Consider the following 21,727-nt stretch of genomic DNA (forward strand, 5'->3'; position numbering starts at 1 on the left):
TAAAATTAGATCTACAAACAAGACTATAGAAAGTCCAATATTATCTCCTTTATAAAAAGCTTTTCTCAAAAGATCTTTGCAAAATATATGCGATTATATCTCATGAAATGCTCCAAACTCAGATATTGAAGATGGTGCTTAAAAAATTCCATGATATTTTCTATAGGCTTCTCTCTCTCACTCTCTCTTTTCCACCTAGTTTAGTTCTTGTATTTTGATTTTGATCCTCAACGCGGGGATACTACCTACTGTTCAATCATGAGATACGAGTACTATACCACACGACACCAATATTTCAGAGTGAGGAAAGCTCTCTATACTATTTTAAATGAAGAGATGTATTAGACAGAAGTTTGGAATGGGAAAAATACCCCAGGATTCTAGGATTAAAAGAAAAAAAAGACAGGCATTGAACAGAGGGAGAAAGAGAGAGAGGGAGAAAGAGAGCGAGAGAGAGAGAGAGAGAGAGAGGGAGGGAGAAAGAGATAGAGTGAGAGAGAGAGGGAGAAATATACAACGAGAAAGAATATGTCTTGCTGAAACGATTAATCTGGGATTGAGAAGTAGGGGAGGGGGGGAGGGGCGGCATGTGACCAAAGTATAATATGGACTATGGAAAGCACATAAAGAAATATGATAAGGAAGGATTGACTTTGTAAGAACAGCTCCTATACAGAGCTAGAGATGTCCACGGATGTAAAAACACATAGAAGTTCAAGACTGATATTAACATGATGTCGATTACTTAGATCTGGACATGATGCATATGAACGAGCAGACCTCACTCACCATTCTCACCTAATACATCTCACATTCTCACATCACTTCCATACAGAACCCGCATACCTAATCCTAGTCTTGGTTGATAAAAAAAACCATCAAAAGCCGTCATTAGGATGGCAATGAATAAAAGCAGAGTTGGTGGCAGTAGAGGAAGGAGAGAGGGGGTAACATAATCCCACAGTATAAACTAATCCACACGATCCCGGGGTTTCTACGCTTTATAATTCGAATGGCGCGCATTAGATTCTCTAAGCCGGAGTATATTTTGTAGCGAGGGGGATTTCCTCTCTAGCAGAGCTCTAATCTGGATTAACTCAATTCCGCTGGCTTAATCCTGAAATCCTCAAGCAACGCTCCACTCCACCTCTCCTCTGACTCCCCCCTCCCCTTCCAATGTAGCAGTTGTTTCATCGCTACGAAATAAAAACGGCGGTGAAACACTCATCTTTTTAAATCCCCAAAATGATGCTTTATTTGCACATTCCGATTGTTGCTTCAAGACCTACACCTTCCACCTCAAGCATAGATAGTCCACTCCACTACGGGGATACTACCTACTGTTCAATCATGACATACGAGTACTATACCACACGACACCAATATTTCAGAGTGAGGAAAGCTCTCTATACTATTTTAAATGAAGAGATGTATTAGACAGAATGAGAGAAGTGTATCAGAAATTTCTTTGTGGTATAGTGTTATTAAATTTTAGCACATAACATCATAAAAAGAGAACCTGGCTGATTTATTTTATTATCCTAATAGTAAAGTATAGCATACAAATAGAGTTATAAATCAAAAATATAATCATTTACCCTGTGGCTGAAGCTCGAAATAGTTTTCATGTATTTTATAACTATAAAAATTAACCTGAAAGATTATTGTGCCAAGCTTGATATAAAACTGTTTAGTGTTTGGTCGGATTAAGAGCTTTAGATTACCTCACTTGAGTCGTGCAGTGAAGATATTGTGAAAGGTGCTGACATTGATAGAGTACATGCGGTAGTCGGTAGTACTGCTAGTTATTGTACTAAAACAGGGAGTTAGAGTGTTTTTCTATGTAAGAAAACCTTTGGTTTGAACTATGCAAAATTTCAACTATTACAATAGAGCCTGTATGGTTCGCTGAAAAGCTTCATGTCCACTTTAAGACGTAGTCAAAAATTGTGCATAAAAGAATGAGGGGAGGAAAAAACAGAAAAAAAAAACACACGCACACAAAACAAAATATTTTCTAGATTTTATTATTTATTTATTTATTTTTTTATTAGGGAAATAGAAAATTTCGTTTACATTGCAGCTGCAGACCTGCTAGTACTACAAGCTACAAGTACCTACTCACAAAGAAATGAAAAATAAAATCAATCTTGCTAAAGCTTTGGGTTAACTAGATACTCGGAACAGTCGGAACTAAATTCATTTCAACATGAACCTGGATAGCTATGCCGCCGTTGGTATATCTTAATCCTAATACTTAATCTCAAGCCCGGGCCAAGGTTAATCCGACTCGGTAAGCGCTCGTATTGCTCAGGAAAGGATAAACAAAGAAATGAAAAATAAAATCAATCTTCCTAAAGCTTTGGGTTAACTAGGTACTCGGAACTAAATTCATTTCAACATGAACCTGGATAGCTATGCCGCCGAAGGTATATCTTAATCCTAATACTTAATCTCAAGCCCGGGCCAAGGTTAATCCGACTCGGTAAGCGCTCGTATTGCTCAGGAAAGGATAAAGTTCAATATCAAACATTTGGGTCAATATAATAAGCTGGTTCATGTAGTATGATGTATCTTTGAATACATCCCCCCAAAAAAACTTCGTTGAAAGTGGGCCAAGTTCCGCAATGACTTACTCAAAAAGTTCGGCCTACGATAGTATGTGATATCTATAAAAAAAATACGCGTCAGGTCAACATTGAGCTATGTAGTTGGGATTGAAAATAAGTCAAACCTCGTAGAGATTATCCCAAAAGACATACGAGTAAAAGATATCGTCAACATTGAGCTATGTAGTTGGGATTGAAAATAAGTCAAACCTCGTAGAGATTATCCCAAAAGACATACGAGTAAAAGATATCAACGTGATAGGATCCCTCTCCTTTGTCGAAGGGGAGGAAGGTTGTACCAGATCAACCGAAGTATTTGAGAAATATAGACAAATGTAACAAAACTTTCCAATTTACTAAATCCAAACACCATTGACGAAACAAAAGAAGCTGGGCCCGTCCCTCCGGGAATTTTTAGCCCGTAGTTTATTCGATCGTGATTAGAGAAAATCAAAATCAGTACCTATGTACCTACCTAATTTGTTTAATATTCAGTTTATTATTATTATTATTATTATTATTATTATTATTATTATTAGTGAACATCAGAATCCTTTCCATATCCTATTGAATGATGCTTATTTGAGTGTTCTTTTACCCTTTTACAATATCTCTAACCGTTTTGTCGCTATAGCTGAAAATCGCCAAAAAAAAACAGTCGAAATCTGTCCAAAAGCGGTCAAAATAACGCCAAGCGCAGCAACCATCTCAACCAAACGTTTTGTGTCTAGCTCTCAGTCGAAATCTGTCCAAAAGCGGTCAAAATAACGCCAAGCGCAGCAACCATCTCAACCAAACGTTTTGTGTCTAGCTCTGATAACAGGGTTTAAATCTTGATAACTTTCATAATTATACCTACTCATATATTGTGTTTGATTGTTTTTTGTGAGAATCGGTACCTGTGCCCGTGCTGAAGTTATTTATGTACAATTGTACATACCTTGTCTCTGTATCTTGCTAGGGAACCACTTTGACAGTGCCATCTCCACTCACATGTGTCATATCACTATTGTGTCATCATAAATTTCACAAATCCTAATAATATTTGAGAACACTTCACACTCCAGTGTACAGAGTACACTCATCCGTGGAGCTTGAATCATTTGAAATATGACAAGGAGTCCGAAACAATCGCCATGAAATATGTGTACCTATAGATTATCAAGAACTTTAACTCAATAGGATCTTTACGAGTACGACCAGAGAGAATTTCAAGTCCCAACACGACGTAGATTTTGTTCAAACAGAGGGGTATTTTATTTATGTGAAATGGAAATTTTTCCTAATCCAAAATATTCCACTGTGGTCACTTTTTTTATCCCCACCACAGTGCATTTCCTAATAATAGGTACTTATCTAGGTACTATTGCTTTTCTTGTGTTTCATCTCATTTCTATTTCTTTCTTTTCCATATCTTTCATCTTAATCATGAAATAGAATAGATCAACAGACCGTACTCAGTTTCATCTTGAACTGATTCGCAACAATGAATAACACCTACTGGTTCACCTGATAATAAGTTAATGATTGAGTGCAAAATATGAAAGCAATGCTCAACAGATCTGCTCCCAAAGGGAAAACAACCAATATAAAACATGTAATTCAACATCATTTTACAATAAAATGTATATTTATTATGCCAGTTTGGATTAGGAGTCTAAAAACTAAAGAGGATTACCGTTGAAACATAAATCCTAAGCCAAGTAGGAACATGAAACTCAGTGGCGTAGATGAAAAAGAAATGTGGAGCTTGGCAAAATTGGTGCAGACTCTGGTGCAGTTTGAAGCTTAAAGAGATTAAACAGCAGTAACCTCGGATGATGACACTATGACAACAAAATGAAAAAAATATCAGACACATTACACAACACACACAGCCCTGTGATAAACACCTTATGATATTCTTAGATAAACACGTTACACAAGCTAACCAAATGAAACTCTTCTTAGAGATGAACGTGTACAAATCCTGGACATGGTCAATAGTTTATTACCTGAGCACCTTGAATCAATCCGACACATTGATAATCTCACCAGAGCGGATCAGTTTCTAATCTTTTGATTCTGAACGAGCTTGGCATTAAGTATGACAGACTAATGTGAACAGTATTAACAAGAGATTAGTGCAGATGTAGGTAGGTATATCTTGAAGATTATGACATTCTGCAGTATTAAGACGAGTAAGATATTCCAATTCGAAGCAGAATTCTGCAGAACTCGATTTATCTTGAAGATTATGACATTCTGCAGTATTAAGACGAGTAAGATATTCCAATTCGAAGCAGAATTCTGCAGAACTCGATTTTTTAGAGGACCTACACCCTAAATCCGAATAACGAAATGAAAGAAGAAAATGCTAAGGCAGAAATCAAAGGGAATGAAAAACTTGGCAGAAGCTAACATAACAGGAAATCTGGGTCATTCCATCCCGTATGACATGCACCTCGTGCTATGTATATAGAGGTGCTACCTACAAGTGTATAGAGAGAGGAAATAGAGGTAGGTTTATATTAAGAGTCATGAATTTCAGTTCCTAAGCGGGATTAAGAGGAAAAAGAATTAAGTCTGTGAAGCTAGCCAGAGGGATTAGGGATTCCTGGCACCCATTCAGTCATCTCGTATCTTAGTCTTCATACATAATCTGCCGCAGTCTGGGCTTAACTTTGAAATTCATTCATTTCAGTTCCTGTACTAGCCCTACCTCCATGTGCTGGATGATTTCTATAACTCTATGATAAATTGATGCAATTCATATTACGATAGGAATGTACTCACTACTCACAACCTATGATTCGTTTAGTATACAAAGACGTGTTGGATTGCAATCTTGAAATCTGTAACAACGGAGCTCAGTTCGAAAATAAAATCATGGTTTAGTAGTAATAGATAAGTTGCGCTTACTTGGGTCATGTTTCAAAGTCATAGAGCAGAAAAAATGAGGACCAACGGAATTTTTCTTTTTCTTCTACGACTTTTAGATCCCGAGATAAATCGATTAAAAAAATGCCGGTAAATCGTGAACTTTGACGTCACGGCATACGCTCCCGTAGGCGATGACGTCACATCAAATGTCCCGAGCAGGCAACGTATTAATGTGTTTGTGCGCATACGTTTCTGCGCAGTTCTTGTGAATGAGTGAATGGATCTTGATTTTATAATATAAGATATCTCAGGATCGGTTTAGATTTTCGCAAAATCCTTTCTTATTGCACACCTAGACCATAAAAGGAATATTCCTACCAAATTTCAGCTTTCTAGGTGTTGTGGTTCAGGAGATAGAGCGATCAGTGTGTGAATATGAAATGTGAATGAGTGAATGGATCTTGATTTTATAATATAAGATTATAGATTATTATTATTATGGCACAATGAGCAAGCGTTTTATTGGGTAAACTCCGATACAAGATAAAATTCACATCAAATGTAAACAATACAGCTTAGATGTGAATAAATGCTCTCCTATGTCTTCTAGATGCCAAATCTTCTGAGGATGTATTAGGTGGTGCCCAACAAGGCACATGTTTGAATTTCATAGATATGTATTGAAGTATCCCGGGATGGAATCAAGGTTGGGTCTCAGTGCTTTGGAAATTTTTATTATTATCATTATTATTCGAGTTTTAGCAAGTGCTGGGTCCGAGCTTTCAGCATTCAAATAACACTTGTTCAACATGATAAGGTGTTTCCAAAGATTCAACCACAGCCCAGTTGACATGTTTCGTACATAAATTACAGAGAATATTATACCTATCCATTGAGAAACATGTAACGGGAGCTCACATGTTTTACGATGCCTTCAAGAAATCCGAACTGTTTCCCCCAAACATTGATAGATCAGAGCACTCTAATGTGAAACCTATTGGAAATTCCGTCTGAAGTCTAGCTACCTATAGGTTCCATAAAATTAGATCTACAAACAAGACTATAGAAAGTCCAATATTATCTCAAAAGATCTTTGCAAAATATATGCGATTATATCTCATGAAATGCTCCAAACTCAGATATTGAAGATGGTGCTTAAAAAATTCCATGATATTTTCTATAGGCTTCTCTCTCTCACTCTCTCTTTTCCACCTAGTTTAGTTCTTGTATTTTGATTTTGATCCTCAAACCTTGTTTCTCCAGTATCTAATTAAATAAAAATCGGTTATTTTTTTTAATCTTCTATTTTATTAAAATTCAAAGTTTGGCTTTTATTCGAAGAAACATTGTGCTCAGAAGAGGATCAAAATTTTATAGCTCCTATCCAACGACTAGTACACAAGTTTGGGATACATCAGAATTTCATTCTACATATATATGAGAGAAGTTCTCTTGGTTATTAACCCACCTACAGATACAATACCATCTTCTCTTTCTAAAGGGAGCGTTTGTTTAAAAATGTATGAAGGATTAAGTTTAACTCGGGTGCATTGAGAATGTCACGGGTTCTTATTTTGCTCCTGGTGAAATGTGGAAATGCTCTAAGTCGAATGCTAGGCAGAAAAACAAAGTTTAAGTCAACTTATTCCAGCAGCAGCTCTCTCTCTTTCAAATTAAGATAAAATTTATACAGGGTCGCAAATCACCGGTCTCATTTTCCTCTTGTGAAGGCTCTAGTAGGTAGTAGGTTCTTATTGGCCAATGCTGCCCAACATTCTTCTTTTACTCAAATGTTACCTATTGAAATTTCTCTTCTATCATTCGATAGAAAATATGACTTCAGTTGAACAATATCTGAAAATACCTATACTATGTCAACTTCAACTTCAGTGTATAGCAACCCAGAAGATGTTATGAAGAAATTTGAATGGGAAATAATATTATATTTGCTTCGGATCTCTTGTTGAATTGAATGAGAGATAACTTCATTGAGACTTTAGGTTCGGTGGGATAAACGGATGAGAGATTATTATGCTCCCTCTCACCGCTATGCTTTGTATCAGATGAAAATTATTTATAACCAAGAAAAAGCTGTGATGAAATAACAATGAACGGATGAACACTATATTTGATGAAAATCCGTTATCTACGTTTCTACCCTGAACAATAAGAGAGAAGAAATAAAGTAAGTAGAGGAGGGAAAAAAAGTCGGGTGAAAGTGCATACGATTCCGAGGACTATCCCAATCCCATTCCACGTGAATATTATTGATAAACTTTGAACTTTCCAATGTTTATGGATTTCGATGATTCCTAGATTTTATCATAAGATCACGGTTTGAACTTTCTTTCGTCTGATTCGTCAGCTCAGAGACACAGGTCATATTTTATTGCGCTTGTCAATATCCAAATACATATGTCAACTAATTTTGGGTATTACACTAAACTTGCACGCAGGAGGCCCGGGTTCGATTTCCGGCGGAGCCGAGTTTTTTTTCGGCTCTGTGCTTGGAGTTTACTCAGCCTCGTGAGGACAATTGAGTAGGTACATTTTTTCCGGCTCTGTGCTTGGAGTTTACTCAGCCTCGTGAGGACAATTGAGTAGGTAGGTAGGTACTTTGATCGAGTAGCGACCAATGCAGTGGCGACATTACCAGTGTAAAAAGATTATTGAAATATGAAAATTGATTGCAAAGGAGGCACTTAGTAATGTTTTGATATCTACAAAAGTTGTAAAAATGCTCTGCAATACCACAAAGAATTTGAGATTTGTTTGATTTTTAGTTATTAATTACTACTAAACCATGATTTTATTTTCGAACTGAGCTCCGTTGTTACAGATTTCAAGATTGCAATCCAACACGTCTTTGTATACTAAACGAATCATAGGTTGTGAGTAGTGAGTACATTCCGATCGTAATATGAATTGCATCAGTTTATCATACAACTGGTTAGAGTTATAGAAATCATCCAGCACATGGAGGTAGGGCTAGTACAGGAACTGAAATGAATGAATTTCAAAGTTAAGCCCAGACTGCGGTATCTATTACTACTAAACCATGATTTTATTTTCGAACTGAGCTCCGTTGTTACAGATTTCAAGATTGCAATCCAACACGTCTTTGTATACTAAACGAATCATAGGTTGTGAGTAGTGAGTACATTCCTATCGTAATATGAATTGCATCAATTTATCATAGAGTTATAGAAATCATCCAGCACATGGAGGTAGGGCTAGTACAGGAACTGAAATGAATGAATTTCAAAGTTAAGCCCAGACTGCGGCAGATTATGTATGAAGACTAAGATACGAGATGACTGAATGGGTGCCAGGAATCCCTAATCCCTCTGGCTAGCTTCACAGACTTAATTCTTTTTCCTCTTAATCCCGCTTAGGAACTGAAATTCATGACTCTTAATATAAACCTACCTCTCTCTATACACTTGTAGGTAGCACCTCTATATACATAGCACGAGGTGCATGTCATACGGGATGGAATGACCCAGATTTCCTGTTACTGTTAGCTTCTGCCAAGTTTTTCATTCCCTTTGATTTCTGCCTTAGCATTTTCTTCTTTCATTTCGTTATTCTGATTTAGGGTGTAGGTCCTCTAAATTTAATGTTTATTGCTGAAATGGTTTTTGTCGTTTCAACTCAACATGCTGGTGTTATGTAGTAGGTACCTATACAGAGTGTTTATAAAGTCCGGGGACCCCTGAATATTTTTTGAACGGCTAAAGATTAGAAGCTGAAATTTAGGGTAGTGTTTTATTTTTTCAAATACCATTTTTTTAAGCAGTCAATAAATTTCGTCTGGAGCCAGGATCGGTCCCAGGGGGCCCAACATTAAAATCTTAAATGAGAATCCCCTACTTGTGATACATCATATTAAAGGTCTTAAAATAAGTAGTACTTGGTATAAGTTTGAGCTTGATCTGACAGTCATGGACGGAGTTATGGCCTATTCAAATTTTCATATTCCATGTTCTCCCGCCAATAGGAGAAGCACCAAAAATGGAAAAAGTAGTACTTTGGTATAAGTTTGAGCTCGATCTGACAGTCATGGACGGAGTTATGGCCTATTCAAATTTTCATATTCCATGTTCTCCCGCCAATAGGAGAAGCACCAAAAATGGAAAATTCATATCGATTAATGATTTGTGCTTCAAAAAGGTCCGACTTTCCATTTCCACTACTAAATTTAAGGATTTCTGTTCTCCTTAGTACATGATGAGATGAGACGACCTAGAAAGCAGAAATTTTGCAGGAAGGTGTCTTTTTAAGCATTAATAAAGGGGAAAATAGTAGAGACGACCTAGAAAGCAGAAATTTTGCAGGAAGGTGTCTTTTTAAGCATTAATAAAGGGGAAAATCTGAAAACCGGGAATTTCTATCTGTATCTGGGATAAAACGGAAACAAACAAGGAGCACTAATTTAGTGACAGTCAGTCTAACACTTCCAAAAAGGTATGATATCCCCCCAAAAAAACTTCCTTGAAAGTGGGCCAAGTTCCGCAATGACTTACTCAAAAAGTTCAGCCTACGATAGTATGTGATATCTGAAAAATAGAGGCCAAGTTAGACCTTGTCTAATTCCTAAAACTCTCTTTACTCAATCACACTTCCTACTGTTTTGGCCAGTTTCACCTTCTGTACACATTAAATGCGAAACTTGAAGTTGAAACTGGCCAAGTCAGGGCCAACGATAGTATGTGATATCTGAAAAATAGAGGCCAAGTTAGATCTTGTCTAATTCCTAAAACTCTCTATACTCAATCACACTTCCTACTGTTTTGGCCAGTTTCACCTTCTGTACACATTAAATGCGAAACTTGAAGTTGAAACTGGCCAAGTCAGTAGGAACTCAGCTAGGAAGTGTGATTGAGTATAGAGAATTTTTAGGAATTAGACAAGGTCTAACTTGGCCTCTATTTTTACTTTCCTTATCCTATAAGAAGGAAAGTAATGTAATCGGGTCAAATTTTCGATGGTCAGTTTTTAGTGTCAAAACACGTTTTGAGGTATTAGACAAGGTCTAACTTGGCCTCTATTTTTACTTTCCTTATCCTATAGGAAGGAAAGTAATGTAATCGGGTCAAATTTTCGATGGTCAGTTTTTAGTGCCAAAACACGTTTTGAGGTCCCTAGAGCCTAAATCCAAAGTTTCAGCCATTGGTCCGTGTGTGTGTCTGTCTGTAAACAAAATATCTCGAGAATGCTAAGAGCTAGACACAAAACGTTTGGTTGAGATGGTTGCTGCGCTTGGCGGTATTTTAGAAGTTCAAGACTGATATTAACATGATGTCGATTACTCAGATCTGGACATGATGCATATGGACGAACAGACCTCACTCAGCACCATTCTCACCTAATACATCTCACATCACTTCCATACAGAACCCGCATACCTAATCCTAGTCTTGGTTGATAAAAAAAAAACCATCAAAAGCCGTCATTAGGATGGCAATGAATAAAAGCAGAGTTGGTGGCAGTAGAGGAAGGAGAGAGGGGGTAACATACCAAATATAGTGTTCATCCGTTCATTGTTATTTCATCACAGCTTTTTCTTGGTTATAAAAAATAATTTTCATCTGATACAAAGTATAGCGGTGAGAGGGAGCATAATAATCTCTCATCCGTTTATCCCACCGAACCTAAAGTCTCAATGAAGTTATCTCTCATTCAATTCAACAAGAGATCCGAAGCAAATAATATTATTTCCCATTCAAATTTCTTCATAACATCTTCTGGGTTACTATACACTGAAGTTGATATAGTATAGGTATTTTCAGATATTGTTCAACTGAAGTCATATTTTCTATCGAATGATAGAAGAGAAATTTCAATAGGTAACATTTGAGTAAAAGAAGAATGTTGGGCAGCATTGGCTAATAAGAACCTACTACCTACTAGATAGAGCCTTCACAAGAGGAAAATGAGACCGGTGATTTGCGACCCTGTATAAATTTTATCTTAATTTGAAAGAGAGAGAGCTGCTGGAATAAGTTGACTTAAACTTTGTTTTTCTGCCTAGCATTTGACTTAGTGCATTTCCACATTTCACCAGGAGCAAAATAAGAACCCGTGACTTTCTCAATGCACCCGAGTTAAACTTAATCCTTCATACATTTTTAAACAAACGCTCCCTTTAGAAAGAGAAGATGGTATTGTATCTGTAGGTGGGTTAATAACCAAGAGAAGAAGAAGAAATGTACCATACCTCCTCGTAAGTTCAATTTTAAAAGCGTCTAATAAGTAATTTTAGTGGAAAGAAGATCCTACCTAATTAATTAACTACCTATATCCTAATACTGGATATCAGACAATCAAAATAATTGCTGACCTTTTATAATTAGAATAACGGAACTAACCACAGTAAGTATGCAAAGTTTAAAGCCCTAAAACACCAACAAAGAATCCTGTTAATACAATATTTGCAGTGCCTTGAGGTTTTTGTATTTGAAAAATGAGAGACCCATCAAATCCTCCCAACGGTAATTGTATGCAATCCGTCTATCAGACTTCAGAAGATCCGAGGTCCATAAATCAAAAATCAATCTTTTTAATTAAACTATAACATTACACGCTCCATTTCAATTAATCATCTAGTCCGCTGTGCTGGGGATTTCGGGTTCGGGGTTTTTAAAAAAATTCGATGGATCAAACTTGGCAGAGATTCGTCAAGTAGATTCTGCTGCCGACACATTTTCAAGTACCTATGTACCTAAATTTATTAATCTCAGATTAACGAAAGCCTAAAACTTTCATTATAAATTATGACTTTTATGACCTATACAAACCTACGAACAATTCTACTTAGTGTAAGACTAAGTGAGCAGGGTTTAAATCTTGATATCTTTCATAATTAAACCTACTCATATATTGTGTTTGATTGTTTTTTTGTGAGAATCGGTACCTGTGCCCGTGCTGAAGTTATATGTACATACCTTGTCTCTGTATCTTGCTAGGGAACCACTTTGACAGTGCCATCTCCACTCACAAGTGTCATATCACTATTGTGTCATCATAAATTTCACAAATCCTAATAATATTTGAGAACACTTCACACTCCAGTGTACAGAGTACACTCATCCGTGGAGCTTGAATCATTTGAAATATGACAAGGAGTCCGAAACAATCGCCATGAAATATGTGTACCTATAGATTATCAAGAACTTTAACTCAATAGGATCTTTACGAGTACGACCAGAGAGAATTTCAAGTCCCAACACGACGTAGATTTTGTTCAAACAGAGGGGTATTTTATTTATGTGAAATGGAAATTTTTCCTAATCCAAAATATTCCACTGTGGTCACTTTTTTTATCCCCACCACAGTGCTTTTTGTACTGGATAATAAAATGCAAAGTCAGCTGATTTCTTCTTCCATTTACTAGTTCAAATGCTAATAATAAAAAAAAGTGGATTTGTTGGAAAAAAAAGATGGCGACAAAAGGATACAAGTTTTTTTCTCTTCCAACAGAGGTGAAAAATTTTTCACTCAAATCCAAAAATATCCAAAACAAAAGGAGGGGAAGTGAATAATAAAATACAAAAAATGGACGAAATGGAAAAATTTTCACCTTTTTCCAACATTGCCACAAAATAAAATACGCGTATTTAGTACCCATTTTGTTCCATCAAACCCACTTTGTCCCATAATTTGTACCAGCACCATTACATCACAATTCATGTTTTTAGTTTTCCTGGTTTGAATTTCCCACTTAGAAGAATAGATACAGTAAAACGGGGTGAATAGGAACAGTGGGGTGAATAGAAACGAAACTTTAGGTTAAGGTTCGAAAATTATTTATTTTTCCAACTAAAATTCTAAGAGATGTAATGTGGGCAAAAAAAAAAAACGCTTCCAAATTATAAGACTTCAAATTTTAGCAGGAAAATTGAAGAAAAAAAAATCTTCAAACCTTAACATGAAGTTTCGTTTCTATTCACCCCGTTTTTACATACATTATACTATGGTACAAGAACATCTGTCGTAATAAGCAAAGTGTGTTGTTTCTTCCCAGGTAAACTCAATTAAGATAATTTTATTTTAATACTGGTTGTTGAAAAAAGTAGAAGATATGACAATCTAGAGAACGGATTTCATTACTCCATTTCACTCCTGAAATAGCACAGTTACCTACCTCTCAAGTAGAATTTTTAAATAAACCGGTCTTAAATTAACGACTGAAGTGTTATCTAAAACTTTCTCGCTTTGAGTTCATAGGTCGTCGCGACAAATTTCAAGATCAGAGCTCATTTGTGTGAGAAAATGTGAAAAAAATCCGCGAAAAACCAGTTTTTTGGTTTTTTGGCTTTATGGTTTTCTGGACAAAATTTGTGTTCCTGGTAAAAAGACCTTTAATTTGATATATAGATCGACTAGGTTTGGATAAGTCCTTCTATGGAGACAGAGTGACGATGACGACAGACAAACGACACCGAAGCGAATACAATAGCCCGTCCCTTATACCTTTTTACTTTCCTTATCCTATAGGAAGGAAAGTAATGTAATCGGGTCAAATTTTCGATGGTCAGTTTTTAGTGCCAAAACACGTTTTGAGGTCCCTAGAGCCTAAATCCAAAGTTTCAGCCATTGGTCCGTGTCTGTCTGTAAACAAAATATCTCGAGAACAGTAAGAGCTAGAGACTTGAAATTTGGTATGTAGATGTCAGTTTCTGTGTGTCTGTGTGTCTGTGTGTCTGTCTGTCTGTCTGTCCGTCTGTAAACAAAATATCTCGAGAACGGTAAGAGCTAGAGACTTGTTTATGACTATCGTAATAATAAAGTAAGGACGGGCTAAAACCAGCACATCATCACACACGTTAACACCGGCTAGGTATAAATGGTATAATATATTATGAGAGTAGGTACTACTAGGATGATGACAGTTCAGACGAGACATAAACTATTTAGATCCAGTGTACAATACACAGACTATCGTAATAATAAAGTAAGGACGGGCTAAAACCAGCACATCATCACACAAGTTAACACCGGCTAGGTATAATATATTATGAGAGTAGGTACTACTAGGATGATGACAGTTCAGACGAGACATAAACTATTTAGATCCAGTGTACAATACACACGTACCAAAGTATTTGGAACAATTATGTTTCACCAAAACAATTGTCAGGTTTGCAGGACATTTTTCTTCTGGGAGTAACGGATCGCCTAATTCTTTTTCCCAGAGGAAATCTTCTTCACTATTTTCAGATTCTGACTCCACATGGAAAACAACGAGGACGAAACCATTTTCACGCCGATTCTTGTAATCAACCAGTAGAAGTGTTTATACTATCTTGTACATTTTTATTTCTATCGTTTAATGTACCTAACGTTGTTTATTACCTATCTAATAATAGCTCTCCTGTTACGTACAGGGTGCGATGGTCGACCGTGTGATATCAGAAGTTCTTTTTTGGGTTTCAGATAAAAAGAGAACCATCTCAAAAGAAGTTAACGTATGTAATTTCGTTGAAATTGGGTTTTAAAAAACATGTAAGATACAGGTTGATATTAAAAATTAAACTAGTTATTTGTTGACCTTTAAATCCGGGGGTACCTAAGTAACTCAATTTCAAATAATTACCAAGGAGAGAACAGTAAAATAAGCTCTTCATTTCTAAGTACAATTTAAGAATTCAACCGAATTCATAAATAAATATAATAAACTAATTCATCATCACAAAACACGAAAAAGACATTTCGTTTCTTGAGGGCCTCTTGTATGCTCAATTGTCCTCACGAGGCTGAGTAAACTCCAAGCACAGAGCCGAAAAAAAACTCGGCTCCGCCGGAAATCGAACCCGGGCCTCCTGCGTGCAAGTTTAGTGTAATACCCAAAATTAGTTGACATATGTATTTGGATATTGACAAGCGCAATAAAATATGACCTGTGTCACTTGTCTCTGAGCTGACGAATCAGACGAAAGAAAGTTCAAACCGTGATCTTATGATAAAATCTAGGAATCATCGAAATCCATAAACATTGTATAACAGATCCATCACATCATATCAACCATCAACAACATACTTAATACATCTGTGACAATTCACAACATTTCCATTCCGTTTGATTGAAACGTGGAATAAAATAAAGAAGGTGTGACCAATATAAATGGTCATAAGGACTTGGAAGGTATTTAACTCTTGTATGCTTTATAACCACATCTGAAATTCTGAAAAGAAGACCTAATAGCGGGTATTAGTTATTAATAAAATCGCAGCCTGACATAGAAGTACATATAACAGATCCATCACATCATATCAACCATCAGCAACATACTTAATACATCTGTGACAATTCACAATATTTCCATTCCGTTTGATTGAAACGTGGAATAAAATAAAGAAGGTGTGACCAATATAAATGGTCATAAGGACTTGGAAGGTATTTAACATGGATGACAATCGAACAAATAACACCAAATAATGGAAGTTATAAACTCATCATTATAAGAGAAGGGATAGCGGTAAAGAAAATTCCGCATTAACGGTAAAGATATGCGAACAAACTTGTATGGGAAAATGGCAAAAACTTGGAAGAATTTCTTACAACGATATCATCAGTAAGTCTAAATAATGAGACATCCAAGGCTAGTACACTTCAAATAAACTTTATTGAAGAACCCTTAGATCTCGCCTAATTTATATAAGACCCAATGAATTTGAAAATAATATCTACCTGACACATAACACACAATGTTCATTCAGGTGTAAAATACTAAATACATCAACTAGTGAAACAATGAAGCAAAAAAAAAAAAAAAAAAAAAACCAAAAACTGAACATAAATATAAACAAAACGGATTAACCACTATACAATCTATTCTATACCTACATACATAGGTACAGCCTCTGAATCGAAACCAATTGTCATTTCATCGTGAAAAGTAACCTGACCACATCCTTTCACAACGAGGAAACAATCCATTTGAAGTTATATCAAGCTATTGTTGATGGTATACAAACATCAAGATAAACACTGGTGGTGAACAAAGTAAACCTAATTTCATGGTTTTAGTTCCCTCCGAAGGGTCCAGAAGCAGTCCATTAGACCATACTTTATGTTCTATAGTCGATAAAAAGAAGACCTATCAACTCCTTGTAAATATGACCTAATTGTATTTTGTATAAATTTAACATGGATGATAATTTAGATATAACTTTATTAAGAGGAATATAAACTGAATCTTACCTGATCTTTTGACGTCATGCTTTATGTTCTATAGTCGATAAAAAGAAGACCTATCAACTCCTTGTAAATATGACCTAATTGCAGTTTGTATAAATTTAACATGGATGATAATTTAGATATAACTTTATTAAGAGGAATATAAACTGAATCTTACCTGATCTTTTGACGTCATCAAAATGGTGAGGATCTCTAGAGGGTGCTCGTCTAATAGGAGACTCGGCATTAGAACCTGTGTGAGGTGAGGATGCTGGGGACGGGGAAACCGCTTGGGGGGATTTCAAAAGTGCCAGGGCTTCACTCTGAAACAAGACATTAAAATACTTGCGATTAATCAAGGAAAATAACATAGAAAATATTTAAAGTTCCGTGGTAATATTGTTTTATAATCTCATTATACCTACATAGGTTACATAATACTTGCCTATTAAAAATCAAAGTTGATAACATAGAAAATATCCAATATTTAAAGTTCCGTGGTAATATTGTTTTATAATCTCATTATACCTACATAGGTTACATAATACTTGCCTATTAAAAATCAAAGTTCAAGGAAAATATCTACATACAAAGGGATCGCATCAGCAAGTATGGACACGGATGATCTACATTTCAATTTTGGAGTTTACCAAAATTACCAAATCAATTTTTGTATGTTGAAAGTAAAGATCATGAACATTAGGCTTTACTTAGATGATGACGTAATGGATACTAGTTAGCTACTAACTATGAGACATTGAGAACACGTCATAATCATATATCATAACTTCATAAGTAAATATGCTGCAAACACGAGAAGGGCATTTAATAAAATGACACCAATCTTAATAAGAGATAAGAAACAATTAAACTAGTGGTTCTGTGAACTGTAGACCTCACTCAGATTCTTTTGCCTAAGCTGAGACTTTAACAATAACGTCCTATCATATCGACAATTTTATTGTTGTTTAACTTGGTACCTATTTGAATTTTGGACAAATTTAGGATTTAGAAAGCGACGTGCCTTGATTTGATGAAGATGTGTACCAAATTTCATCAAAATTAGACCAGGCGTAAATATGCTGCAAACACGAGAAGGGCATTTAATAAAATGACACCAATCTTAATTAGAGATAAGAAACAATTAAACTAGTGGTTCTGTGAACTGTAGACCTCACTCAGATTCTTTTTCCTAAGCTGAGACTTTAACAATAACGTCCTCTCATATCGACAATTTTATTGTTGTTTAACTTGGTACCTATTTGAATTTTGGACAAATTTAGGATTTAGAAAAATGTCCTGCTTTGAAAAAATGTCTCCTGGGTAATCCTACGTATGAATAACCCTACGTAATAGCGTAATACATAATTATGTATCAAAACAGAAATAAAACTACCTACACGTCTTATGTAGGTACCTATATCAAAAAAAAAAAAAAAAAAAAAAAAAAAAAAAGGGAGAACATTTATAAAAACCTGAGAGAGAGAGTATGAATAACCCTACGTAATAGCGTAATACATAATTATGTATCAAAACAGAAATAAAACTATCTACACGTCTTATGTAGGTACCTATATCAAAAAAAAGAGGTGACACTATTATAAAACCTGTCAATCACCCTAAAAAATAAAATTAAAGAATTTTTGATTTTGAACCTTTTAAACAAAACAAAAGATTTACCTTTAGTTGATTTTGAACCTTTGAAACAGAACAATAGATTATCAGGGGTTTACGTCATCTTGACTTCCCACGCATATGAATATGTATTGACTAGTGGTTGACCCGTCCTTTGTACGGGACCACCACACACACAAACACACCCCCACACACACACCACACCCATCACACACATCCCACCACACACACACACCACACCCATCATACACCCACCACACACACACCCACACACCCATCCACCACACACATACCACCATACACACCCATCCACCACACACACCCACCACCCAGCCCACAAAAAATTTCATCGAAATCGGTCGAGCGGTTTTCTCGTGAAAAGAGGACAAAAACGGGTGTATTAGGCCTTTTTCTTCACGTTTTTGAACCGCCGCCATTTTGAATCAGGATGGAATGGGAAAATTTCAAGTAGCCTATGTCACCCGGAGTACTTTTCTTAACAACCACAAAAAATTTCATCGAAATCGGTCGAGCCGTTTTCTCGTGAAAAGAGGACAAGAACGGGTCTATTAGGCCATTTTCTTCACTTTTTGACCCGCCGCCATTTTGAATCAGGATGGAATGTGAAAATTTTAAGTAGCCTATGTCACCTGGAGTACTTTTCTTAACAACCACAAAAAATTTCATCGAAATCGGTCGAGCGGTTTTCTCGTGAAAAGAGGACAAAAACGGGTCTATTAGGCCATTTTCTTCACTTTTTGACCCGCCGCCATTTTGAATCAGGATGGAATGTGAAAATTTCAAGTAGCCTATGTCACCTGGAGTACTTTTCTTAACAACCACAAAAAATTTCATCGAAATCGGTCGAGCGGTTTTCTCGTGAAAAGAGGACAAAAACGGGTGTATTAGACCATTTTCTTCACGTTTTTGAACCGCCGCCATTTTGAATCAGGATGGAATGTGAAAATTTCAAGTAGCCTATGTCACCCGGAGTACTTTTCTTAACAACCACAAAAAATTTCTTCAAAATCGGTCGAGCCGTTTTCTCGTGAAAAGAGGACAACCAAAGGTCTATTTAGCGTAACAGACAGGCATACACACATACAGACAGACAGACAGACAGACAGACAGAAATTTTTCTAATGTGATTTTTGGAATCGTGGATGCATAAGGAGTAAGAATAACTAAAAATTTCACGATTCTAAGCAATGTACAGACAAATCTACAATTTTATTTATATAGATATGCGTGGCAACTGTATTGGAGGATCGTAAAGTTTTGAAAGATCGTAACGGGGGCCCCGTTCAACTTTGGGGCCCCAAATTTCAATCAGCGACGTGCCTTGATTTAATGAAGATGTGTACCAAGTTTCATCAAAATCAGACCAGGCAATCGGGAGTTATAGCGGAACATACAGACAAACATCTAAACCAAATGCAAAACGGTCGAGTTAAAACATAGACCTCGACCAGGCAATCGGGAGTTATAGCGGAACATACAGACAAACATCTAAACCAAATGCAAAACGGTCGAGTTAAAACATAGACCTTCACTTCGTTCGGTCAACAAACAAGATAGTGTTATCCTGGGAACAAGAAGACTTTAGAAGATATTTTCGCAATTATATTAATAAAGTTGATTAAGCGTAGATCTCTGGGCGTGCTAGAAGACGCTCACAATTAGTTCACTTGACACACTTGATATGAACAAATGATGACTGCAGTGACGTCATAAGTCCTGACCTAATAATCCCGCTATCATTCTATTTGACTTCACTTAACCTCCCCGGCAAGAATTGTTAAGCACCCTTTACGAGGAGCCTATATTATTATATTGGGATTACTTAACACTCGTACCATTCGCCTACTAATAACGGTTACTCCAGTTTATTTTTCTGTGCTGGCTCTCGAAAGAAACAAAACTGATTCCTAAATAAATAAATTAGAAGACAATAAGTTAATACCTACATAAGTTTATTTAATAAAAGTTTTACGAACAGAACATTGATTTACAGCAATCCAGCAAAGTTCTTAAAGTTGGTAAGCATCTATCTGTGAAATGTACCTAATACCTTTTGGTGTGGAGAAATTTTGGTACGATTTCTGGCTTTCTTCAAAAAAATTAAAACCATAGGTAGGTCGTTGTAAAATGTAAATTAATTCAAAAGAGTCATCTAAAGATATTGCTATTAAAGAGGTAGGTACTTATCTAGGTACTAATAATAAAAAGATTTGCTAAATACTTATATTACTTTTGTATGTTGTAGCGAAATCACGAGTCAATACTTTTGTATGACACGAGGCGGTATGGTATTGAAGCAATTAACAATGATAGTAAGTTATTTATTATTAACATGCAGAAGTCACACAAGCCTTGCACTATGAAATGTAGGTCTTCTAGTTAAGACAACATTATTATCTTTAAGATATTGCTATTAAAGAGGTAGGTACTTATCTACTAATAATAAAAATATTTGCTATATACTTATATTACTTTTGTATGTTGTTGTAGCGAAATCACGAGTCAATACTTTTGTATGACACGAGGCGGTATGGTATTGAAGCAATTAACAATGATGTTAAGTTATTTATTATTAACATGCAGAAGTCACACAAGCCTTGCACTATGAAATGTAGGTCTTCTAGTTAAGACAACATTATTATCTTTGTAATCTACTGTCAGCCGAGTACATAAAGCAAGGAGAGACAAATACATACATACCTACAATACTTACGAAATAGGTAGGTACCTACCTAAAAAATGTAAATCTAATGTAAATGCAGTTTCTTTGTGTTATTATGTCACAACTTTGGTGCTCACTGCAGCATTGTAGGATTTTCCCAATATGTCAATAATCCTAAAATCCAAACAATGTTTACCTACCATGCTGGCACCGGTCGCTATGCGCATTTATATGTCATAGCTACTCATTTTCCTCACGAGGCTGAGTGGGCCCCGCCACAGCCAGTCACGGAATCAATCATTTGCATGATACAAATTTCTTGACCCCGCCGGGAATCGAACCCGGGTCTCCCGCGTGCAAGGCAAGCGCAGTGACATAGGTAATTATATACCTAGATAAGAACATACACAGATTGATATGGATATCGCACATGTGTATATGGACTTGTCTGAGGATGACCATGAGTCAGGAATTCAGTGATGTCCAACCTACAGGCGGTGGACAAATCTTCAGAATACTCATATTTTAGCCTGTAGTACAAACATGGTTTTAGCTGCCTCGGTGCCTCGGTGGCGTAGTGGTCAAGACGCTCGCCTGGTAATCAGGAGGGCGTGGGTTCCATCCCAGCCGAGGTATGGAATTTTATCCTCATTTATTTGAGAATTTGACCACATAATAATAGAGCTCTAAGGGTTAGGTGGTAGAGAACGCCTAAGGCGTTAACCTCGCCTAGTGGTTGCCTTCCACTCAAGAGTC

Source organism: Diaphorina citri, unplaced genomic scaffold (assembly GCF_000475195.1).
Source record: "Diaphorina citri unplaced genomic scaffold, Diaci psyllid genome assembly version 1.1 scaffold138, whole genome shotgun sequence".
In the NCBI taxonomy this organism is placed as follows: domain Eukaryota; kingdom Metazoa; phylum Arthropoda; class Insecta; order Hemiptera; family Psyllidae; genus Diaphorina; species Diaphorina citri.